Below are 22,346 nucleotides of genomic sequence, written 5' to 3' on the forward strand. Positions count from 1 at the left end.
GGGTTTTTGTTTAACACAGAAGCTTGTTTATTGTTGTTTTGCTATACTGATGTCTTATGTTGCCCAGACTGAGGCTGATCTTGAACTTGTGGGCTCAAATGATCCTCTTGCCTTAGTCTCCTAAGAAGCAGCCAGCTAAAATCAGGATTTTGTTTTGCTTTTCTTTTCTGGTACAGCCAAGATGTCCTTCCTTACCTATTTGGAATTAATTTCATTGAAAGTTCTTCTGTTTTTATTGAGCTGCTAATCTCTTGTTCTAAAGATAAAGAAATTAGTACATTCTTTTTTTTAATAAAGGTCTTATTGAAGACATTCATCTTAGCAACTCTGATAAAAAGAAAACAAAACAAATCTGATCTTAATTTCCTACTGATTTTTATCGGACTTTGAAGATTTAGTTTACAAAACAGGATCACAATTTCTTTCCTGAGTTACCAACACCAGATTGTTTCAAATCTCTAAAAGAGCAATCTGAATCACCATGCTGTATCATTTCTGACTTGGCTTTTCAGTGTTTGTCTATAAAGGAGCCAGAATCATACCAACATTCCTGCTTTATTTTTTCAGAGATTTTCAATATATTCTAGGACCAGATCTCCTTGCTATGGTTTGAAGATGAGATGTTCCCAAAAATCTCCTGTATTCTTGCAAGAATGTTTGAAGGTGAAATGATTGAATTGTGAGAACTGTAATCTAATCAACTCATCCCAGTTTGAATGGACTCAGTAATAACTGTAGTCAAGTGCGGTGTGGCTAGAGGAGATGGGTCTGTGGGGGTGTGCCCGGGAAGGGTGCATTTCCCTGTGCTCTCTTCCCCACTGCCTTTCTCTGCATCCTACCCACCACACAAGCTGAGCAACTTTCCTCTGCCTATCCCCATGATGTGCTGCCTCACGTTGGACCTAGAGCAAAGAAGTCATCTATAGACTAAGACCACTGAAACTCTGAGCTCCAACTAAACATTTCCTCCTTTAAGTTGTTCTTGTGTATTTTGGTCATGGCAGTGCTAAAACTGACTAAAGCAGGCTTATTCTGAGGGCTCTCTGAATCTTCCAGGATGAGATGTTGTTGGTGATCCATTAGTTTACCAGGTGAAATAAATTGCACTGGTGTTGCACAGCACCCTCAGACTCAAACGCGGCTTTCTGAGCATCACTGCTATCCTGAGTAACTCCTATGGATCCATAACCTGCCACGATTTGGGTGATATCCTCACTCTTCCACAAATAGAGCACAATAAAAACTGTAATCAATCTGCCCACACATCACCTTCTCCTTTAGCACACCTTTTGTTTCGGCTTTAGTGTAGTGATTTCTGTTGACTTGAATCTTGTCTTTGTTCCTTCCACTTGCTCTTCCTCCAGTCCTTTCAGCACAGCTGCCTGTGATCACAATTGCCAGCCTCCAGCTTCTCTTTATGGTGTCTTAACAGTCTCTCTCCACGGCTCCTGAATATTTTCCCACGTGTCCACTTATATCCAGCTTGAATTCTTGGTGACAAGTTCTGCCATGATAATTCCGTACTGAGAAGGGATGATCCCTTTCTTCTTGTATGCATCAAGAAGAGAAGAAATTTTGCCATTAATAACTCTATATTTTTATGTGCTGTTCAGGTCATCCTTGGCCCGTTCAAACAACCTGAGTTTCATATCAGCAATAGGATCAAAGGAACCACAAGGAAGGAGAAGTACTTCTGTCTTCTTTGGTTTGTCCATGGAAAACTCTGACACCTCCCTTGTTGTCCCACCCTCACAGCAATGGCTCCCAGTCCTTTGGATAAAATGGTCATGTGGATGCCAAAGAGGGTTAAAACCATGGCTGGATGATCATTGGTTCATGGAAGAAACAGGTTATTACTTAAAGCAGATCATTAGCATGGAAAATAAGTGATTCCATTTGATGTAATAAACATTTCCTATTCCATACACTCTTTGTTCTGTTCAAGGAATATATTCTAACAATGCGAATTATTGAACAACCTTGAATTTAATAAGATTTCATAGATATTAAATATATCTCTGCATATGGCCATTTCCTTTTTTAAAAAATAGAATAATTCTCTAACTTCTATTGAGCACTATCCTAGATCATTGAATATTGTATGACACCAGTAAGCAATTTTAGATAGGTATGGAGATATCTGAGAATTATTCAAAGAATAGCAATCAATTCCTTGCTGTAGGAAAATGAATGGAAGAAATAGTAGTCAATATCTTATTAGTAAGTACATTGCCATCATATTTTATATTGTGCTTATTTTATGTTTGTTAAGAAATTAAAACAATTAAAAGGATGGGTTAATTCGTAATAGCAGAAGCTAAATAGATTAGTCATCACTTCCACTCTACCAAAAAAATTATTGCAAGTATTATTCAGCATACTGACTAATCATTTATGAAAACTTTGCAGAGTGCCATAGTTAATGTTGTATTAGATTTTTTATTGTATGCCCCATTTCAAGTGAAATATTTGAGTACTAGCTGTAAAATATTCTCTGATATTAAAATTTTTTAAAGCTACAGAAGTGAAATATTTTTCCTAGTAATTTTCTTTCTTTCTTTCTGTTTTTTTTTTTTTTTTTGGTGTTGGGGATTGAAGATCAGCACTCTACAATGAAGCTACATTCCCAGCCTTTCCTAGTAATTTTAGATGAAAATAGGAAAAAATCTAAAGTTAGGGATTTCCAAATCACCGGATTTTAATTCAAAACAATTTGTGTTTAATAGGATGTAATTATAACTATAATCATAATGAATTGTCAGTTCACAAATGTTAATAAGTGTATCAGCTACACTATGTGGAATGAGCACAGAATTCCAAGGGAAAGGTCTTACATTTAAAATAATCATAACATGCACTAGTTATGTATCTTTGAGTAAATCATTTAACCTTATGTCTTCCATTACTCTTTTTTAAGTTTACACATTCAAAATGAAAGATGAAAGTCAAAGAAATTGTTTTGAATTGGAAAGTTTAAATCTTGTCTTGATGGGTAAATCATGCTGTAAAGTGGTAACCTGCTCAGAACATTCAAGGTAGAGAAGCAACAATTCTACAGCATTGCAATTTCCAACCTAAATTTACTTTATAATCATGATCTAGCTATATTGGTTCATGTGACAAACAATCTTTCCTCTTCAAAACACATAATCAAAGCTATTTTTTAAGCAAATAGGTATTAGAGAAGAAAAATTAGTTGAAAATTTCAAGAATATGTGTAGTATAAACCCCCAAAGAGTAAGAATTTGAATATATTTTGATCAGAATCCAAGCCTCTGAGGACTGATATTCCTTTTTGCTCCTTCTCTGGAGGACATTGATTCAAGAATAAAATATATATAGTGTTTCCAAAATTAAGATAATTGGAAGTTACTAAATTTTTTAAACTATATTATTCTTTTATGAAAATTAAAATATACTAGATTCTCTTGGAAGAATCCTCTGACACCTTAATAATGTGGAGTTCAAGTGTATCTATACAACAGAACAACTAGAATTGGTGTAAACATTTTTTAGAATAGTTTGAACTAGCAATATATTTAATAGAAAATAACTAAATATACAGTTTTTTATTTAGAATTATGTGAAAAATAGGTGAATCCGGAGGCAAAACTTTAAAGAGAAATTTTGGTTAAGTAAATATAAAAATAATAGTATCTATTAGTTTACCATTTTTATTTGTTTGTTTTACCAAAAAGTAGAAAGGATTGGCAACAATTGATTTGATAATTATTAGTAGGACAGCTTCTTTGCTTCCTGGGAGCAGAGCTAGAAAATCACATCTATATGAGGCTGAAGCTTGCCTTACACATGGGATCTTTTACAAGGTTTTCTGAAGCTATTTTCTTGAAAGAAAAATATACTTCATTTGATCAGCAGGACATCTGGTATATGCTTATCATCGAAACGTTCTGTCTGAGACACTGAATCTGAATATTAGAATTGCCAGCTGCAGTGTTCTTTATATCAGTTGATTAACTTGAAGGAGAATTTATTAAGGAGAAAGATTCTGAGACAAGGACTGGGAACAGGGAGTGGGAAACTACACAGAACAAGAGAGACAGAAAAATACTGCAGTCAGCATGATATTCGGTTGCCAGCATGCCACTGGGATCTTGAAAGACTATAAGCCAAAAGGCCATGTTTGATCTCTATGTGATAAGCACGCCAGGTTGAAGGTAACTGAGCTTTTTCCCCATTTTGGTGCAGAAAACAGCACCACACTGGCATTATGGGAATTCCTCAACAGTGTTATTGCAATCCCCAAAGGCATAGTTGAAGAACTCCAGTGATGGCTGAGTGGCTTTGTTGAAGAGATGAAAGGCCTAGCAGACAAGACAATATCCAATAGGGACATATCTGACATGTCTGTGAGACCTGAAGAGGAGTAGACAGGATTTCCTAGAGGTCTGAGGTCCAACATGAACTTATAGATGCACGAAAGTCACTGGAATTTAAATAGTGAAGTAAATAAATTAAACACCAAGTTTCCCAAGAATACCATGTAACTCAAAAGTTTATTGGAGATCCTATTACACTAACATTGTTCATGGTATCAAATTTGACATATGAAAGGACAGAAGAACGTAGAATGGAAAGTGTAAAAATAAATATGAATATTCATAAAAACTTTTTTGTTTAAATTAAGAAAATATTATTAGCGCAAGATCTATATAAGAATTTACATAAGACTCTCCTTCTGAAGACATCATTTTACAAGTTAAATTATATTATTGGTAATTGTCGCTTTAAGGATGCCCATGGCATGATGTGTTTTAATGTGCTTGAATTCCTTGTTCTTAAATCAAAAACCTTGCTCCCTGCCCATTCTTTTTTTAGATACATAATAAGTTGCTCTTCAAACCTTATAAATACTGAAGCTAGCAAATTTTTTTATTTACTTATTGACATAAAATTGTGCATATTTGATGTTTTAATAAATGTATATATTGTATAGTGTTCCAAAAAGTGTGTTCATATTATTTTCTTCAAATATTTATTATTTCCTTGTACTGAAAATATTAAAAATCCTTTCTTCCACCATTTTTGAAACATAGAATATATCATTTTATCTATAATCAGCCTGCATTGGAATAAAACACTAAAACTTCTTGCTCCTATCTAACTATAACTCAGTACCCATTGATCAACCTTTCTTCATGCCTCTTTCTTCTCTACTCTTCTGAGTCTCCAATTTTTACTATTTTACTCCTGACTTCAATCAGATCAACTTTTTTAGATTCACATGAGTGACATCACATGATTTCTTTCTGTGCTTCCCTATTTCAATTAACATAATGACTTCCAGTTCTAAATATATTGTCAAAAATGGCAAGATTTCATCTTTTTTAATGAGTGAATATTATTGCAGTGTGTATATGTACCATAAATTTTTACCCATTCATCTTTTGATAGACCATTAGGTTGCTCCCAATTTTCTGGTATTGAAAACCATGTGTCAAAAATCATGAGAGGCCAGGCACATGCCTATAATTCCAGTGTCTCTGGAGGCTAAGGAAGGAAGATCACGAGTTCAAAGCCAGTCTCAGCAAAAGCAAGGCACAAAGCAACTCAGTTAGAATCTGTCTCTAAATAAAATACAAAATAAGGCAGGCATGAGTGCCCTAAGTTCAATTCTTGGTATTCCCCCATAAAAAAATAATAACAATCATGATAGTTCATACATCTCTTCAACACAGTGAGTTCATTTACTTTGAATATATACTTGAGTAATAAGAATGCTAGATTACATGATGGTTATATTTTTAATTTCTTGAGAAACATCTGTACTGTTTTCCAAAATGTTTATTCTAATTACATTTCCACCAGTGGGCAAGGGACACTTTCCCCCATGGTCTTCCAAGCACTTGTTATCATGTGTCATTTTTATAACATTCCATTCCAGCTATGCTGAGCTGTGTCTTACCATGGTTCCAATTCACATCTCCCTGATGATCAGTGATGTTAAGCATTTCTTCAAGTATCTGTTAACCATTAATATGTCTTCTTTTGAGGAATTCCTATTTCTGCATAATGCTCACTTTTAATCTTTATTTTTGCTCTTGTTTGACTTCCTTATACATTGTGGAAGTAACACCTTTTCAGATATATGATTTGTACATAACTTACTAGTCTGATACAACCTCATTAATATATTTGTCTGTTTTTCTCATATTTTCTTTGTTTGGGGGATCTGATAAAAACTCCTTTCAATTCCAAAGTGCTGAATTCCTCCATATTTTCTTCTGGTAGTTTCACAATTTCAAGTCTTATGTTTAAATCTTTAACCTGTTTCTGTTGACTCTTCTTTATTGAAGACATAGAAGACATATCCCCTGTATAGGGGATAGGGATTGTTGTGGTTTGGATGTGAGGTGTATCCCCACAAAGCTCATGTTAGACAATACAGAAATATTCAGAATCAAAATGACTAGATTATAAGAGCTGTAACCTCATATAGTGCACTAACCTATTTGATGGATGAATAATTTTAATGAACTAACTGGATGACAACAATAGGCAAGTAAGGTTTGGCTAGAGGTAGTAAGTTACTGGAGGTTGAAAGTTATACATCTTGTCCCTGTCTCCTCATGCTGCATCTGCTTCCTGGCCACCTTGAGCTGAGTAGTTTCCTCCACCATGCACTTCTGCCATGATGTTCTCTCTCATCTTGGACTTGGAACAATGGAGTCAGCCATCCATGGACAGAACATCTGAAACCATGAGACAGAACAAAACTTTTCTCCTCTAAGTTGTTCTTATCAGATCTTTTGGTCAGAACAATGCAAAGCTGAATAACACAGGGATCTAATGTCATTTCTCTGCATGTGGATGTTTGATTTTCCTTGCAATGTTTACTGAAAAGATTTTTCTTTCTCTAGTGAGTGTTCTTAGAACCTTTGTTGAGGCTCAGTTGGCTATAGATGTATAGTTTACTTTCAGGCTCTCTGTTCTATTCCATTGATGTATGTGTGTCTGTTTTTATGCCAATACCATGCTGTTTTGATTACTTTGGAGTAGCCAAAGTTTCATAGTCTATTTTGAAGTCAAATAGCATTCTTCCTGCTTTGTATTTTTGCTTAAGGTTTTTTGACTATTCAGGGAATTTTTTTATTTCTATGAAGAATGCCATTAATATTTTGAAGTGGATTGTATTAAATTTGTAGGTCACTTCGGATTGTATGGACATGTTAATAATAGTGATTCTTCCAATCCATAAATACAAGATGTTTTTCCATTTTTGGGGGGGGGCGGCGTATATGCCACTTTAATTTCTTTCATCAATATTTATAAGTATTTTTTAATCTACTGTACTGGTTTGCACTAGTTTTTAAAAAGTTATCCCCCAAAATTGACATCCTTTATTAGCCAACAAAAATAAACTTGAATTAATAGACTTTCTCAATAGATAAATAACCTCACTAACTTAAGCCTAGAGTACAAGACTGATTAATACCTTAATGTGAATTACTTCAGTAACTTTCTCAGTTGTCCAAAGCTGATATGCTTATTTCATTTTGGAAGAAAATGGGTTTTTCTTCCAAGAATATCTGTGTGAGTCTTTGGAGACTATCAGGGTTGGAAAAAAGAACAGGATATTAGATGGGATGAGAGACAGAGCAAAGAATAAGGCATGCATTTTTACTCATTGTTTCTCAGAGAACTCTGTGGCAAACTCCCCATACTGTTACACTCAGTTTCTTACTATTTCTAAGGATTACTAATATCTAATGAATTCTAATTATCAAATGAGAAAAGCAGTAATTTTTCCAATAGTGATCACAAGTAAAGTGACTTGTTAAAGAGAAGTGTGTCCTCTTGCAAAACTTCATAGAGACCAGCTATCCTAAGTGTTAGGGAATTATATTGTGGTAGGATTCTGAAGCAGAAAATGTGTGGTCCTTCCTGCAACCACCAATCATGAACTTCAGTCCCCGATCATGCCAAAGTCAGAACCAGGGCTTTTCCCTTAGCAAAATATTTGAGTCCCTCTTGTGAAATGTCATGGGCGGACCTCTTAGATCCCTGTGTGCTATCCAGGATTTGATGGATAAGGGAGAACCATGCAACAGTGACTGCTTCTTTCTCGCTATATTTATTCTGTAAACACTTCTAATGCTGATCCAGACTTGGCATGTACCTTAAAATGTGCCCTTTTTGTTTAGCAAAGAAAAACAGCTGTTTGAAAAAAAATGTAAATACATACTTTAAGCAGATAATGTGCCACATGGGTCACTTTGAGGTAAACCCATTTTAATAAGATTTAGGTGGTTATAGTATAGTTCTTCAAGGTTTCCTTAAAGCATTCTTAAATAAAATTGACTAAAACTCTAATCAAAATTAAGTAGAAAACAATCCATATTTGAATCAATAAATATTTAAGTCTCTGTTACATTTACAGACAATTTACATTTTATCCTTTCCCTTCCTGTTCTCTTAAGAACAGTTACTTCTGGTTTAAAAAAAATCAACAAGGGCTTATTGTTTTTGCACATATTTTTTAAGTGATGTGAATTTTACATAATCCTTTATAGGAATTTGTATTCAGGAACAATTTATAAGTTCAGGATTATAGTCATAACAAGTTACTGAATAGATTTAACAACTGCGACTAGCACTCAGAGTTATGAGCCATAAATATGCCCATTTGAAGTTTTCTTATAAGAATTAATCAAAGAATTTAAAGAAATAGAAACGGGAAGATTTGGAGAGCCAAGTAGGTATCTAAAGCATTGTGTATCAACAACCAAGGATATATTAATTGATCTTTTTTTTTTAGTCATCTGAAGTTTATTTTCTTCAAGAAACAGGAAAGTAGTGAAAGAAAATGTTCTATACTTACTACTAGTTAAAATCCTGGTAGTAAAATTTATAATTGGATTATTATTACACATTACACCCCCAAATTACCCACATCCAATTCTGAACATAAATTTAAAGCTTAAAGCAAAAAGTCACACAAGCTCACTGCTGCCTTTATGTTGTAATAAAAAACAGAAATATTACTAAGTCACTATTACGGCCAATCTTCATGAGAAAAGTGACTAATTAAAATGTAATTAATAAAATTCAAACTCGTCACTTTTTATGAATCATTGTTCATTTAGTTTTGTTTTTAACAATGATTTAAATAAGATAAAAATTCAAGTAGTAAATAAGTGTAGATAGAAAATAAAAACATCTCTTCACCCTTCTACTTCTAGCTATTAAGTAATATTTACTTTATTTTAATAAACCTTGACAGATTACTTTCTTTTGAAAGTAATGGGAATTAGCAAAAGATCTGATATTCTACATAAACAGTAGCAATAAAATCAGTGAAATTAATGTATATAAATGTAATCATTGGGATTTCTGTAAGACTCCAGAAGACAAGCTTTAGTTTCCTGAAAAGTATTACAAAACTAAAAGTTGGTTGGGGACCCTTTACCACTCATTGCTACTATTATGAGATCAGATACCTGAAATGAGAGAGGAGAGTTCTACAGGTCAACATGACAATTCATATACCTGTTTCCATTTTGAAGCAAGTGCTAGTTCAATTAGGCAATATCTTTGTCAGAATTTACTTTTCTCCCATTAAAATATAAGAGAGGTGATTTCATCACACACCACCAGCGCTGGATGTCATCCAACAGCTAATGAACACCACCACCTATGGTAGTCTCGTGTTTTCATGTTGACTTCTCTGATGACAAATAGTTTAAGGTTCAGCATTTAATTTTCATATCAACTATTAGAAGTTTTACCTTATGACATGCTTATTCATATATTTTGCCACGGTTTTATTAAAGATTTGCCTTTTTCATTTTAACTATAAGCATACTTACAACTGCTGGACTTTTAACATCCATTTATGCTTCAAATGTTATCTTTTTTAAAGGATAATACTTACACGTATCATTAAAAATAAAAACAAAAGTTCAGTATGTAAAATATGGGTATCCATGTGGGACATTGCATTCCAAGCCTGCTTCGTCTCTCCATGTGATGCTGTCATTCTTTCTACCTTGGCATAGGTCTTTCTCACTCCTCATGCATTTACTCTGCAGTGAGGTTTAAATTATTTTTACAGGTAACACTACATAAAATAAACTCTTCTGGACAATATAAACAAATTCTGCTTAATACTATGCATAGAAGTCAGAAAGAATTATTTTTTCAAATGTTTAATTTTAATCCGTCTGGATCATAGAAAATAAATGGGAACTTTAGGAAGCCCATGAAGTCATCCATTCCCTTAGTATCTATCTGTCTCTTTGAAGGTATGTGTACGTGCCTGCCCATATATGTCTTTCCTTGTACTGTTCAATCATTCCAGTAACAATTTAACCTTTAAAATCTTCTAGCTTGTCATTCATTGAAGATAATTTAAAATGAATTTGTGCCAGTTGCTGGATGCAGAAAATGTTTAGGAAGCTAATATCTTTATTTATTTTATGTATTATACCAGTATTCATATGTTAAAATTATAATATAGTGATGTACCTGAACCCAAACATGCAAAATTTATGTGTAAATTAGATATGATTTCAAGTTGGTTATGTGTAATGAATTTTTGTCAATGGTACATCTATAACACCACTGAATATTGTTAAAAATTTGTTTTCAGAAACACAGAAATACCAATATGGTAGTCACACCTCACATTTTAAAATCAACATATATGTTAGAATTTGTCATCTTATGAAAGAGGCAACTTGGAACTACTTTTGTTTCTGTTGCCTACGTTTATTGTCTTCATTGCAGATGATTTGGGGAGTGTGTCTCTTAGCCCTATTTTCCAAGCTCAATAAGAGGAAAGGATATTCTTATGTTTGAACATTCCATGCACTATACACTATAAAGTACTATTCAGCAAAGGCTAAATAAATACCTTCTAAATTCTAAGTTGTTCTGATGGTGAAGGCAGTTATCCAAGGACTAATCCTAAAATTTTAAAATAATGGCAGTATCATTGGGAAAAAAATGAGTAGCTTCCAAGTTGACTAATTTGGCACAGACAACATTCGTTTGGATGTTTAAATTCTGGCATGTTTGTTGAAAGCAGAAAGAAATTTCATTACCCCCAACAAGGTTTTGGTGAAAATTAGTGCAAAAAGGAGTCCACTTCAAAAGATGAGCCATGGCAGGCAAAGTCACAGCAATTACTGTGAATTAGGATCTTCAACAGTAGTCAAGGATATGCCATAATCTAGTGTGTGTTTGAACAGCACTGGAAGAACTAAAACTAATATTTGACCAATAATACTAGGATAATTTCATTACAGTTAAGAACAAAATCTACCCAGCTATCTCAACTAACTTGGTCTAGACCATAGAGCTTTCCTATGCAAAGTTTTGGAATGATAGAATGTTCTAATGCATTACCCAACATAACATCCACAAGCAACATGTGACTATTAAGTACTCAAAACATGGGATGACTGAGAAGCTCAATGTTTAAGGTTATTTAATTATGTTTAATTTAAGTTTAAATAGATCCCTGTCTAAATGCCAATTGAACAGCACAAGTCTAGATCAGGTTGCCAAATGCTTCTCAGAGGCCAAATGTGGCTCACAGCCTGTTTTTGTAAATATATTGTGATTATACTTTCTTTGTAGCTATAGCCATTCATTCACCTGTCATCTTATGCTGGTTTTGTTCTATAATATTTGTGATGAGTAGCCATGACAGACAACAGAGTCAAATATATTTACTATTTGGCCTTTTAAGGGAAAAAAATTGGGGGAGCTTTGGACTAAAGAAGAAGGGATTTATAGTTTTTCTTGGATTCATCCTTTTGATGAGCAATAAGTGGCCAAATCAATCAAGAACAAAAATAAGTGGACAATTATTCAAGCAATCCATTAATTCTGTTAAGCTTTAACTTTAGATATAGCTGCATGTTTAGGCTATTTTGAATATATTTAAGGTGTACAGTACGATTTTTTTATACACTTACACATAGTGAATTGGTTACTATATCCTTGAATGCAAAGATAATATATGTCTATGAGGGATAAGGTAACTTCAAATTCATCTGTGCATATCTCATAGTACTTAATACAAAGCTAGAGAACAGTCAATAATTTGCTAATATTTTGAATTGAATCAAGTTGGAGAGATACATACCCATCTCCAAAAAAGACTACACTCATACTAAACTGGATTTTTTTGTAGATTTTTTCTTAAGTAAACAGAGTATTAAATCTGTCCCTTTTGAAATTAATTTTTGCCATAAAAAGTCATTGAAAATGTTGTTTAAATCATAAGTGAGCACATTAGTTTGTTATATTGTTATACCTGTAAGTTTCAAAACTGGTGATCATATTAATTGACTGACTTAAAATTATAATTTTAGCATTAAATCAGTTTTGTTGAAATGAAGTGAAATCTCTTTACAAAGAATTAAATTCTAATTTTTGGAGGAAAAAAACGTCACACTGAATCACAGAAATTACCTTCATCATTATAATTTTTTTCAATAACAGTTTCCATGATTGGTAAAGAAGGGAAGACTTTCTTTGTCAGCAGCTTCAGGAGAGGCACTTTGTGACCAGTCCAGTCACTGTCAGATTATTCCCAAACTCATTGTGTACGGTGATCCTTCATTAGACACATAAATGCTTAAGTGATATTGGAGCTAATAAAGCTAAATTTTAAAAAGTTAGAAAAAGCTTTTGTTTTCCTTTTGTTTTGCAGGAAAGAGATGTTAACAGGCTAAGGAGCAGGCAAAGATACTTAAGGAAAAATTAATATGCATTGTGTTTTCGTTTAGCTTTCATAAGATAGTAAATAAGAAAATAGAACATAAGTGACAGTACCAGGTTTTTCACTTGAAACACAATACTGTACAGCAGACATCAGAATTTAATGACCCAGCATAACCAAAACTTTATACTGGTTGAATAACAACTCTCCATTTTCCCCTCTCCCAGAACCTGTCAACTCTGAATCTGTTATTTTGCTTCTATGACTGTGACTACATTAAATTTCTCAAATAAGTGAAATCATGCAATATATATCCTTTGGTGATAAGTTTTTAACTTTTCACGATGTTTTAAAGGTGAATCTGTGTTATATATAGTAGATTTCCTTCTTTGGAATGGCCAAAATAGTTCACTGTGTTTGTATGCCACATTTTCTTTATTCATTCATCCTCCAGTGGACATTTAGTTTGTTTCCACCTCTTGGCTATTATGAATAATGCATAGGTTTGGATGTTGATTTATTTTAATCCATTCAGCCACCTCTCTTTTGATTGAAGAATTTAATCAATATTTACATTTAAGATAATTATGATAGGGAAAGATTATATTGCCACTTTATTGTTTTCTTTATGTCTTCTAGGTTTGGGGGGGTTTGACCCTCTTTTCCTCTCTTGCTGTTCTACATGTTTTGTTGACTTTTTAAAGTGGTAGGCTTTGCTTACTTTATCTTTTACTTTATTTGAATCCCCTACAGGTATTTTATTGGTTTTTACTATAAGACTTACATAAAAAATCTTATGTAATAACAGTCAATTTTACACTGTTAAAAATGCAATGTTGGCTAGATGCATTGGTGCATGCCTATAATCCCCATTAGTCAGGAAGCTGAGGTAGGAAGATTGCAAGTTCAAAACCAGACTCCACAATTTAGCGTCGCCCTAAGTGACTTAGCCAGACCATGTCTCAAAATTTAAAAAAAAAAAAAAAATTAAAAGGGCTGGGAATGTGGTTCAGTGGTTAAGCACCCCTGGATTCAATGCCTGGTACCAAAAAAAAGAAGATAAAATATAAGATAACTTGAAACATTTATACAAAAATTCTGCACCCTTCCTTGTCCTGACCCTATGCTTTATGTTGTTTAGTGTCACAATTTTCATCTTTTTATAGTTCATACATTAACATTTTATCATAATTATTTAATTACTTTTCCTTTAACTTTCATACTAGAATTAAAATTATTCACATATCAGGGTTATTTTATTACACCTTTCTCTATTTGTCTATATATTTAACTTTAGTAGGCCTTACACTCTTCATGTGTTTTCATGTGCTTTGTGTTCTTCTGCTTCAACCTGAATAACTCCTTTTAGTAGTTCTTATAAACTAAGTCTAGTTGTGATGCATTTCCTCAGATTTTATTTGATTGGTAAAATCTTTATTTCTCCTTTATTTTTGATGAACAGTTTATTTTTATTATTTACATATATATTTTATTATTTATATATTTTTATATAAATATATTATTTATATTTATATAAATATATAATATTATATATGCTGTATAATATTATATATATTATTTTACATATATTTATATATAAATAATTATTTATATAATTTTCTTGGTTTGCAAGGTTTTTTGTTTGGTTGGTTGGTTGGTTGGTTTTGTAGCACTAATTTGAACATAATATGCCTGAAAACAAATGTTCTACTGAACAATCCACTAATTGTTTTATGGTGTCATCTTTGCAAATGATGTCACTATTCTCAGTTTTCTTTCAAATTTTTATAATTTGTCTCATTGTGTACTGCTTTGTGTTTCTAATATACTTTTAGTCCATATTATCTTTCTTGAGACTTTATTAATTTGTATATACATTTCTTTTCCCAGACTTGGGAAGTTTTACATCACTTTTAAAATAATCTTTTTCTCCCTTTCTCTTTCTCATCTTCTCTCAAGACTCTCATAATATATATGCACAAGTATACCTCAGAGATACTGTAGGTTCCAATTTCCAGAAAATACAGTAAAAACAAAATCACATAAAGGAAATATCATACTTTTTTAAATTCCCCAGTGCTTATAAGAGTTATGTCTATATTATACTGTAGTCTGATAACTGTGGAATTTCACTATATCTAAAAACAATATAATTTAAAATAATTTACTTCTATAAAATGCTAACAATCATCTGATCTTTCAGAAAGTCATGATTTTTTGCTGATAGAAGTTCTTGCCTTCAAATTAATAACTGCTGACTGATCAATCTGGAGGTTGCTGAAGATTGGGGGCCAGTGGAAATTTTCTAAAATAAGAGTTGCCTCACTGACTGAATTTTATTTTTCTGAAATATTTTTTTCTGTATCATGTGATGTTGATTGGTAGCACTTGGCTTGCCAGAAATTCTTTCAAAATTGCAATCACTACTCTTAAGCCCTGTCACTGCTTTATCAATTAAGTTTATATAATATTTTAATTCTTTGTTGTCATTTTAGCAATGTTCATGGTATCTTCATCAAGAGTAGAATCCAACTCAATTAAATAGTTTCTGTGTCCTTCCATAGGGAATAACTCTTTATCCATTAAATTTTTGTTCATGAAATTGTAGCAATTCAGGTACATCTTCACATTTGTATTCTTCCTCCTCTGAGGTCTTAAACCCTTCAAAGTCATTCATGAGAGCTGGGATCAACTTCTTCCAAACTCTGCTAATGTTATACATTTATCTATTTCCATGAGTTGTAAATTTTGTTAATAGTGTCTAAAATGGTATCCTTCATGAAAGCTTTCAATTTTTTACAAAGATATATCAGAGGAACTACTATCTATGACAGCTACAAAATTGTGATACTTTTTTCTTAAATAATAAAACTTCAAAGTCAAAATTACTCCTAGATCCAAAGGCTACAGAACGGGAGCTGAATTAGAAGGCAGGAAAACATTCATCTCATTCTGCCTCTCCATCAGAGCTATTGGGCAAACAGGCGCATTGTTAATAGGCAATCATATTTTAAATGTAAATTTTTTTTCTGAGCATTAATTTCTCAAAAGTGGGCTTAGTAAACTACATCAGTAAACCTCAGTAAACCACATCATAAGAGATTTACTTTTACCTAGGGTTTTTTCTTCCACTTATACAGTATAATGCAAGTATATTTAGTATAACTCTTAGTGTCTTAGAAATTCTAGAAAGGTAAAAGAGCATAGAATTCCATCTAAAGTCATCAGCTTCATTAACCTTTAATAAGAGAGTCAATCTGCTGTTTGAAGCTTTGAAACTGGACACTGACTTGTTCTCCCAAGTTATGAATGTCCTAGACGTCATGTTCTTCCAATAGAAGGCTGTTTTGTCTACATTGACAATGTGTTGTTTAGTGTAGCCACCTACACTAAACTTAACTAGATGTTCTGAACAACATCCTATTGCTTCTGTGTCAGCACTTGCTGCTTCAACTTGCATTTTTTTTTAAGTGAGAGAGAGAATTTTTTAATATTTTTTAGTTGAAATCTCTCTCACCTGGATTTTCTGATTGAGAACATGGTATAATACATATGTCCATTTAACCCATGTTGGACATGTAACATATGCAGAGATTAAGCTTTTGTTATAATTATACAGTGAGATTGGTGGTTGTAGGTTATCCCAGGAATACCAATACCTTGAATGATCCAATGTCTTTTAATAAAACAAACATGCTATTTGGTGACTCTGATTAATTTAATAAATAAACATATGCTACTGGATTAAAAAAATCAATTAAAATTGGTGAATTCAAGAAATATCATTTAAAATGTCATGCTTTTATGAAGTTAATATTATTCTTACAGCTATATGTCTATATATGCTTTGATCTCTATCTTTATGTTTTTATCTAGCTCCTGGGCTCTTTTTAACCTTCATAAATAGATCTATGTTAAATATTTCTCCTGGAATTTTGTTATTTTTGTATATGAATTATTTATTTAATGCTTTTTCATGTGAGAAATAATGTAGAGCATATTATTTCAAAATTGTTTCAAACTACCAGAATACACTGTGTATTTGAAAAGGCAAAATGTAAAATACAGTGTGGTTATTTGACAATCCTGTACACAAAAACACCTGTTACTTTCTAAAGACAAACCTTGACAATCTCATTCTCATTTTCCCTAAACAGGATAAAATATGTGTTATGGTTGAATACAGTTGCAATCATAAAAATTCTTTATAAAAATTTGCCTGCATTATGCTTGCTTATATGTGAGTATGTTTCTACAATATTTTAGCATTTCTCTAGCCCATGTTTAAATATCTTGTATTTAATATGGATGTATTACTCAGTCTGTATCTTCAAAATTTTCACAGTCTCCTGAGAGGTAAAACTGTCATTTTAACAGGTTGGGTCCCTATGTAAATTATTGGGTAAAGATTCATGTGTACTAAAAACGATTAGCTATGTCCCCAACTATTTCTCCTTTTCTCATATTTCTAAGAATACATGGGGGTAAGATTAAGTCAGAAAACCCCAAAACCTATTTAAGAGTTTGTCTGTAAATATATCTATTACCTTAAAAGTCAAACAAAATAAAATAAAATAAAATAAATATCATTAAGTCCCAATACTTATTCTGTTCAATATTAATTTTATTATTAAAACTATTTAGAGTCAGACTTCAAGATGACAAAGCAGAGAAAGGCTGCATTTCAAGGTGGCTCGTGGCTCAGGATTTAAGTAGCAGGAGTGCTGCTTCTCAGTAAGGTGGGTGAAAGAGGTATTTCACTAAAATTCAATATTGAACATTCAAAGTGTTTTAGATAATCAGAAATTTGGGTATAATAAAGGAAGAGTATATTGGAGCCTAGGTTGTTGTGGCACCAGCAGTGGTAGAGATAGCACCACTGGTTTACTACAGAGGGAGGGAAAGCACAGAGAAGCAGATTTGGCATGGAAAAACCTGAGATCAGGAAAGAAGCTTGACATTAGCAGATCCAGATACTTCACTGTGCACTGGTGCTTGAAAAGTACCCATGTTTCTGAACTGGCCATGGAGAGCTGAGGTATAGCCATCTTAAGGTAGCCATCCTACAACTGCTTCTATGAAGCTGGGAGATCAGAGTAAATACTGTCACACTGTCCCAGAAAGTGCCTACCATGTGGCCTAGGGTATACCCAGCAGAGAGTAAAACCAACCCAGAGAAGATTGTACCTAGGGGGATTCTAGCCAGAAACTTGAAGGAGAGCCCAACTCACTTCTCCTTTTGAGTCTGGTTGCTCATGTGACTAGCAGGCAAGGGTCAGGAATCTGAACAGGCAGGTATGAATACTCTCAGGGACTTCAGTGAGGGAAGGCTGTGCTCATGGGCATCAGGGTGTGGGGAGGCATGATTGCCCTGCCCCAGAAGTGGAATTTTTGGGAGGCTCCTGAGATTGAGACTTCCTCTAGATGAGCAACTTCCAGGCCTTAGGGGTGTGTGGAACTAATCTTTCCAGAGCAAACACCACCCAACAAAGCCCTAAGCTTTGACTTAAGCCCCATCCACCAGAACTCCACTTATAGAACTCTACAGTAGCTCCACCCTGGGAGTACATAGATCTGGTCTGTACAGACAAAACTCCAACGATGGTACTTCCTACATCATAATGGTGAGAAGGGAAGCTGAGATTTATTTCAAACAACTTCAGTCAGGCCATTTCAACTGGGTGGCAGCTAAAAGAGCAACACAAAAAGAGAGAGAAGAGAAAGGGCTTAACATCTCCAGTGTTCTCTCTCTCTCTCTCTCTCTCTCTCTCTCTCTCTCTCTCTCTCTCTCTCTCTCTCTCTCTCTCTCTCCCCTCAGTACACACTCACAAAGAAATGCAAAGAAAGACAGTTGAGCATAGACAGTAACCATCCATCCTGGTCAACTATTTTGACTACCTCAGTAGAGATTTTTCCTTCATTTTTCAATGAGAATATTTTTCTTAACCAGGTGTGGTGGTCCTTGCCTGTAATCCTAGTGACTTGGAAAAATAGGAAGGATGATTCAAAGCTTAAGACCAGCCATAGCAAGCTAACAAGGCCCTAAGAAATGTAGAGAGACCCTGTCTAAAAAATAAAAAAAAAAAAAAAAATATTGGTTGTATTATGCTTGCTTATATGTGAATACAAAAAATGAAAATATATCAGGGGATGTGGCTCAGTAGGAAAAATCCTCTGGGTTAAATCCCTGGTATGAAAAAATGTATTTTTTCCTTTGTGTGCGTGTGTGTGTGTGTGTGTGTGTGTGTGTGTGTGTGTAAATGCTTACTGTGCTTATTGGTTCAGAAATACATATACATATTTGTTTTAGTCAGTTTTTCACTACTGTGAATAAAAAATCTGATCAGAACAACTGTAGAGTAATAAAAAATTATTTGCCTATACACCCCACCATCATCACCAAACAAGCAGAAGTACCTATTCTCACTTCTGAAAATGCAGATTTCAAGCAAAATTTAATCAGAAAAAATTAAAAAGCACTACATCCTGGTAAAGAATAAATTAAACAAAAAAGATAAAATGACAGTAAATATTTATGGCCCAAATATTGACCCACCAAATTTCATAAAAAAAACTGCATGACATTAAAACCCACATATACCCCCAACATGATAATGCTAGGTGATTTCAAAACACCCTTATTAACAATAGATCAACAAAACATAATATTGGTAGATATCTCTAACCTAAATAAAACTATAAATCAAGTGGACCTAATAGACATATGCAAAATATTTAACCCCAAAAAGATGAATTTATATACTTCTCAGAAGTGTATGGAACTTTTTCCAAAATAGACCATATTCTAGGTCACAAAGCAAAACTTAGCAAATAAAAAAAAAATAATTTCATTGATTCTATCAGATCTTAATGGAATGAAACAAATGGAAAGAAAATTAATTGAAACCACATAAACACATGAAGATTGAAGAATATTCTCTTAAAGGAAGGCTGGATCAAAGAAAAAATAAGAGTAGAAATTAATAAATTCATAGAAACAAGTAAGAACAGAGATATAACATATTAAAATTTCTTAGAAAATATGAAAGTAGTTTGAATAGGAAAATTTATAGCACCAAGTTAAAAAAAATAGATTCCAATTAAATGAGCTTATGTTTCACTTAAAGTCCTTTTAAAAAGAAGAAAAAACTAATTGCATAACCAGAGGAAGACAGAAAATAAGGTCAGAGATAAAATTAGTAAAATTGAGAGTAAGAAAAAAAAAGCACACAATCAAAGTTGTTTTCAAAGATAAATAAGATTGATAGATACTTAGTCCAGCTGACCAAAAGGAAAAGAGAAAATTCAAATCAATAAGATTAGTGATGAAAAAAGAACTATCACAAGAATTCTGAAATTCAGAACCTATTTTGAGAATTTATACACCAATAAACTGGAAAATCTAGAAGACATTCACAAATTTCTGGACACGTATGACCTGTCTGAATTAAGCCAGGAAGATATAGAAAACCTAAACATAATAATAGTAATAGTAAGTACTGAAATTGAAACTGCAATTAGAATTCTGTCTTCAATAATGGTTGCACCAATTTGCAGTCCCACCAGCAATCTATGAGTGTACCTTTTCCCCCACATCCTCACCAATATTTATTGTTGCTTGTAGTCTTGATAATTGCCTTCTGTCCGGAGTGAGATGACATCTTAAGAGTAGATTTGATTTGCATTTCTCTAATTGCTAGAGATTTTGAACATTTTTTCATATATTTGTTGATCAATTACATTCTATGTGAGGTGTCTATTCAGTTCCTTAGACCATTTATGGATTGGATGATTTGGTTTTTTGGTGCTGAGTTTTTTGAGTTCTTAATGTATCCCAGAGATTAATGCTTTATCTGAGGTGCATGTGGTAAAGATTTTCTCCTATAGCCTCTCTCTTTATTGTTATTCATTGTTTCCTTTGCTAAGAAGCTGTTTAGCTTGAATCCATCCCGTTTATTGATTCTTGATTTTACTTCTTGTGCTTTAGGAGTCTTGTTAAGGAAGGCAGTTTCTAAGCCAACATAGTGAAGATTTGGGCCTATTTTTTTCTTCTGTTGGGCACAGGGTCTCTGTTCTAGTGCCTAAGTCTTTGGTCACTTTGAGTTGAGGTTTGTGCAGGGTTTAACTTCATTTTGTTAACATATGAATTTCTAGTTTTCCCAACAAATGGGTGAAGAAAATATGGTATTTATACACAGTGGAATATTGAAATTATGGCATTTGCAGGTAAATGGGTGGAGCTGGAGAATATCATGCTTAGCAAAATAATCCAATCCAAAAAAATTGAACGTTTCTTTGATATGTGGATGCTCATTCACAATGGGGTGGGGAGCTAGGAAAAAATAAAGGTACTTTGGATTAGCCAGAGGGAGGAGAAGGAGTATGAGGGTAGGAAGAATGATAGAATGAATTGGACATTTTTACCCTATGTACATATATGATATTACATGACCCATGTGATTCTATATAATATACAACCAGAAGAATGAGAAGTTATACTCCATTTATGTATGACGTTTCAAAATGCATTCTACTGTCATGTGTAGCTAATTAGAACAATTAAGAAAAAGACTTCCAAAAAAAGAAAATCCCAGTATCTGATGAATTCTCATCTGAGTTTTGCCAGACTTTTACAGAAGAACCAATAACGGTCTTTATCAAAATATTTCATGAATTTACAACAGAGGGAACACTACCAAAACATTTTATGAAGCCAGTATAATCCTGATACAAAAACCAGACAAAAATAAGGAAAAAGCCCCACAGAACAATATACCTGATGAACATAGATGCAAAAATCCTTAATAGAATATTAGCAATCCACATTCAAAAATACATCAAAAAGATAATATACCATGATCAAATGGGCTTTATTCTATGGATGCAAGTTTGGTTCAAAATATACAAATCAGTAAATGTAATTCATCACTTAAACAGGATTAAGGACAAAAACTATAGGGTCATTTCAAAAGATGCAGAAAAGGCATTAATAAAATCTAGTACCTATTCATATTAAGAATGTTGTACAATTAGGGATAGAAGGAACTTGCCTCAAGATCATAAAGGCCATTTATGACAAATCCAAAGCTACCAACATATTGAAAGGAGAAAAACTGAAGGCATTTTCTTTAAAATCAGGAAAAAAAGACAAGGTTCTCCACTCCCACTACTTGGATTCAATACAGTCTTCAAAACACTATCCAGAGCCATCAGGCAAGAAAAGAAAATTAATGGGCTACATATAGAAAAAGAAATCAAACTATCTCTATTTGATAAATATATATATAATCTCAAAATACCACCAGCAGACTTCTAGAACTCATAAATGAGTTTAGCAAAGTAGAAGAATACAAGCTCAACACCCATAAATCAGTAGGTTTTCTATATTATAAAATTGATTCGGTGGAGGAAGAAATCTGACACAAACAGCATGGTACTAAATTCAAAATAGAAATGAAGACTAATGGAAGAGAATAGAAGACACTACAGCTCTCTGATATTTGACAAAGTCACCAAAAATATATATTTGAGAAAAAGACAAATTTTTAAATCAATGTACTGGGAAAATTGGATAATTATATGTAAAAGAAAAGTGAAATCAGAACCTTCTCTTTCACCCAGAACAAAAATCATATTGAAATGAATCAAAGAC

At 33.1% G+C, this 22,346-nt stretch overlaps 1 pseudogene; it reads right to left on the reverse strand.

The window, feature by feature from the left end:
• Positions 1-1,016: 1,016 nt before the first annotated feature.
• Positions 1,017-1,715, reverse strand: LOC101959832 (nicotinamide/nicotinic acid mononucleotide adenylyltransferase 1 pseudogene; annotated as a pseudogene).
• Positions 1,716-22,346: the final 20,631 nt, after the last annotated feature.

Source organism: Ictidomys tridecemlineatus, chromosome 9 (assembly GCF_052094955.1).
Source record: "Ictidomys tridecemlineatus isolate mIctTri1 chromosome 9, mIctTri1.hap1, whole genome shotgun sequence".
Classification (NCBI taxonomy): Eukaryota; Metazoa; Chordata; class Mammalia; order Rodentia; family Sciuridae; genus Ictidomys; species Ictidomys tridecemlineatus.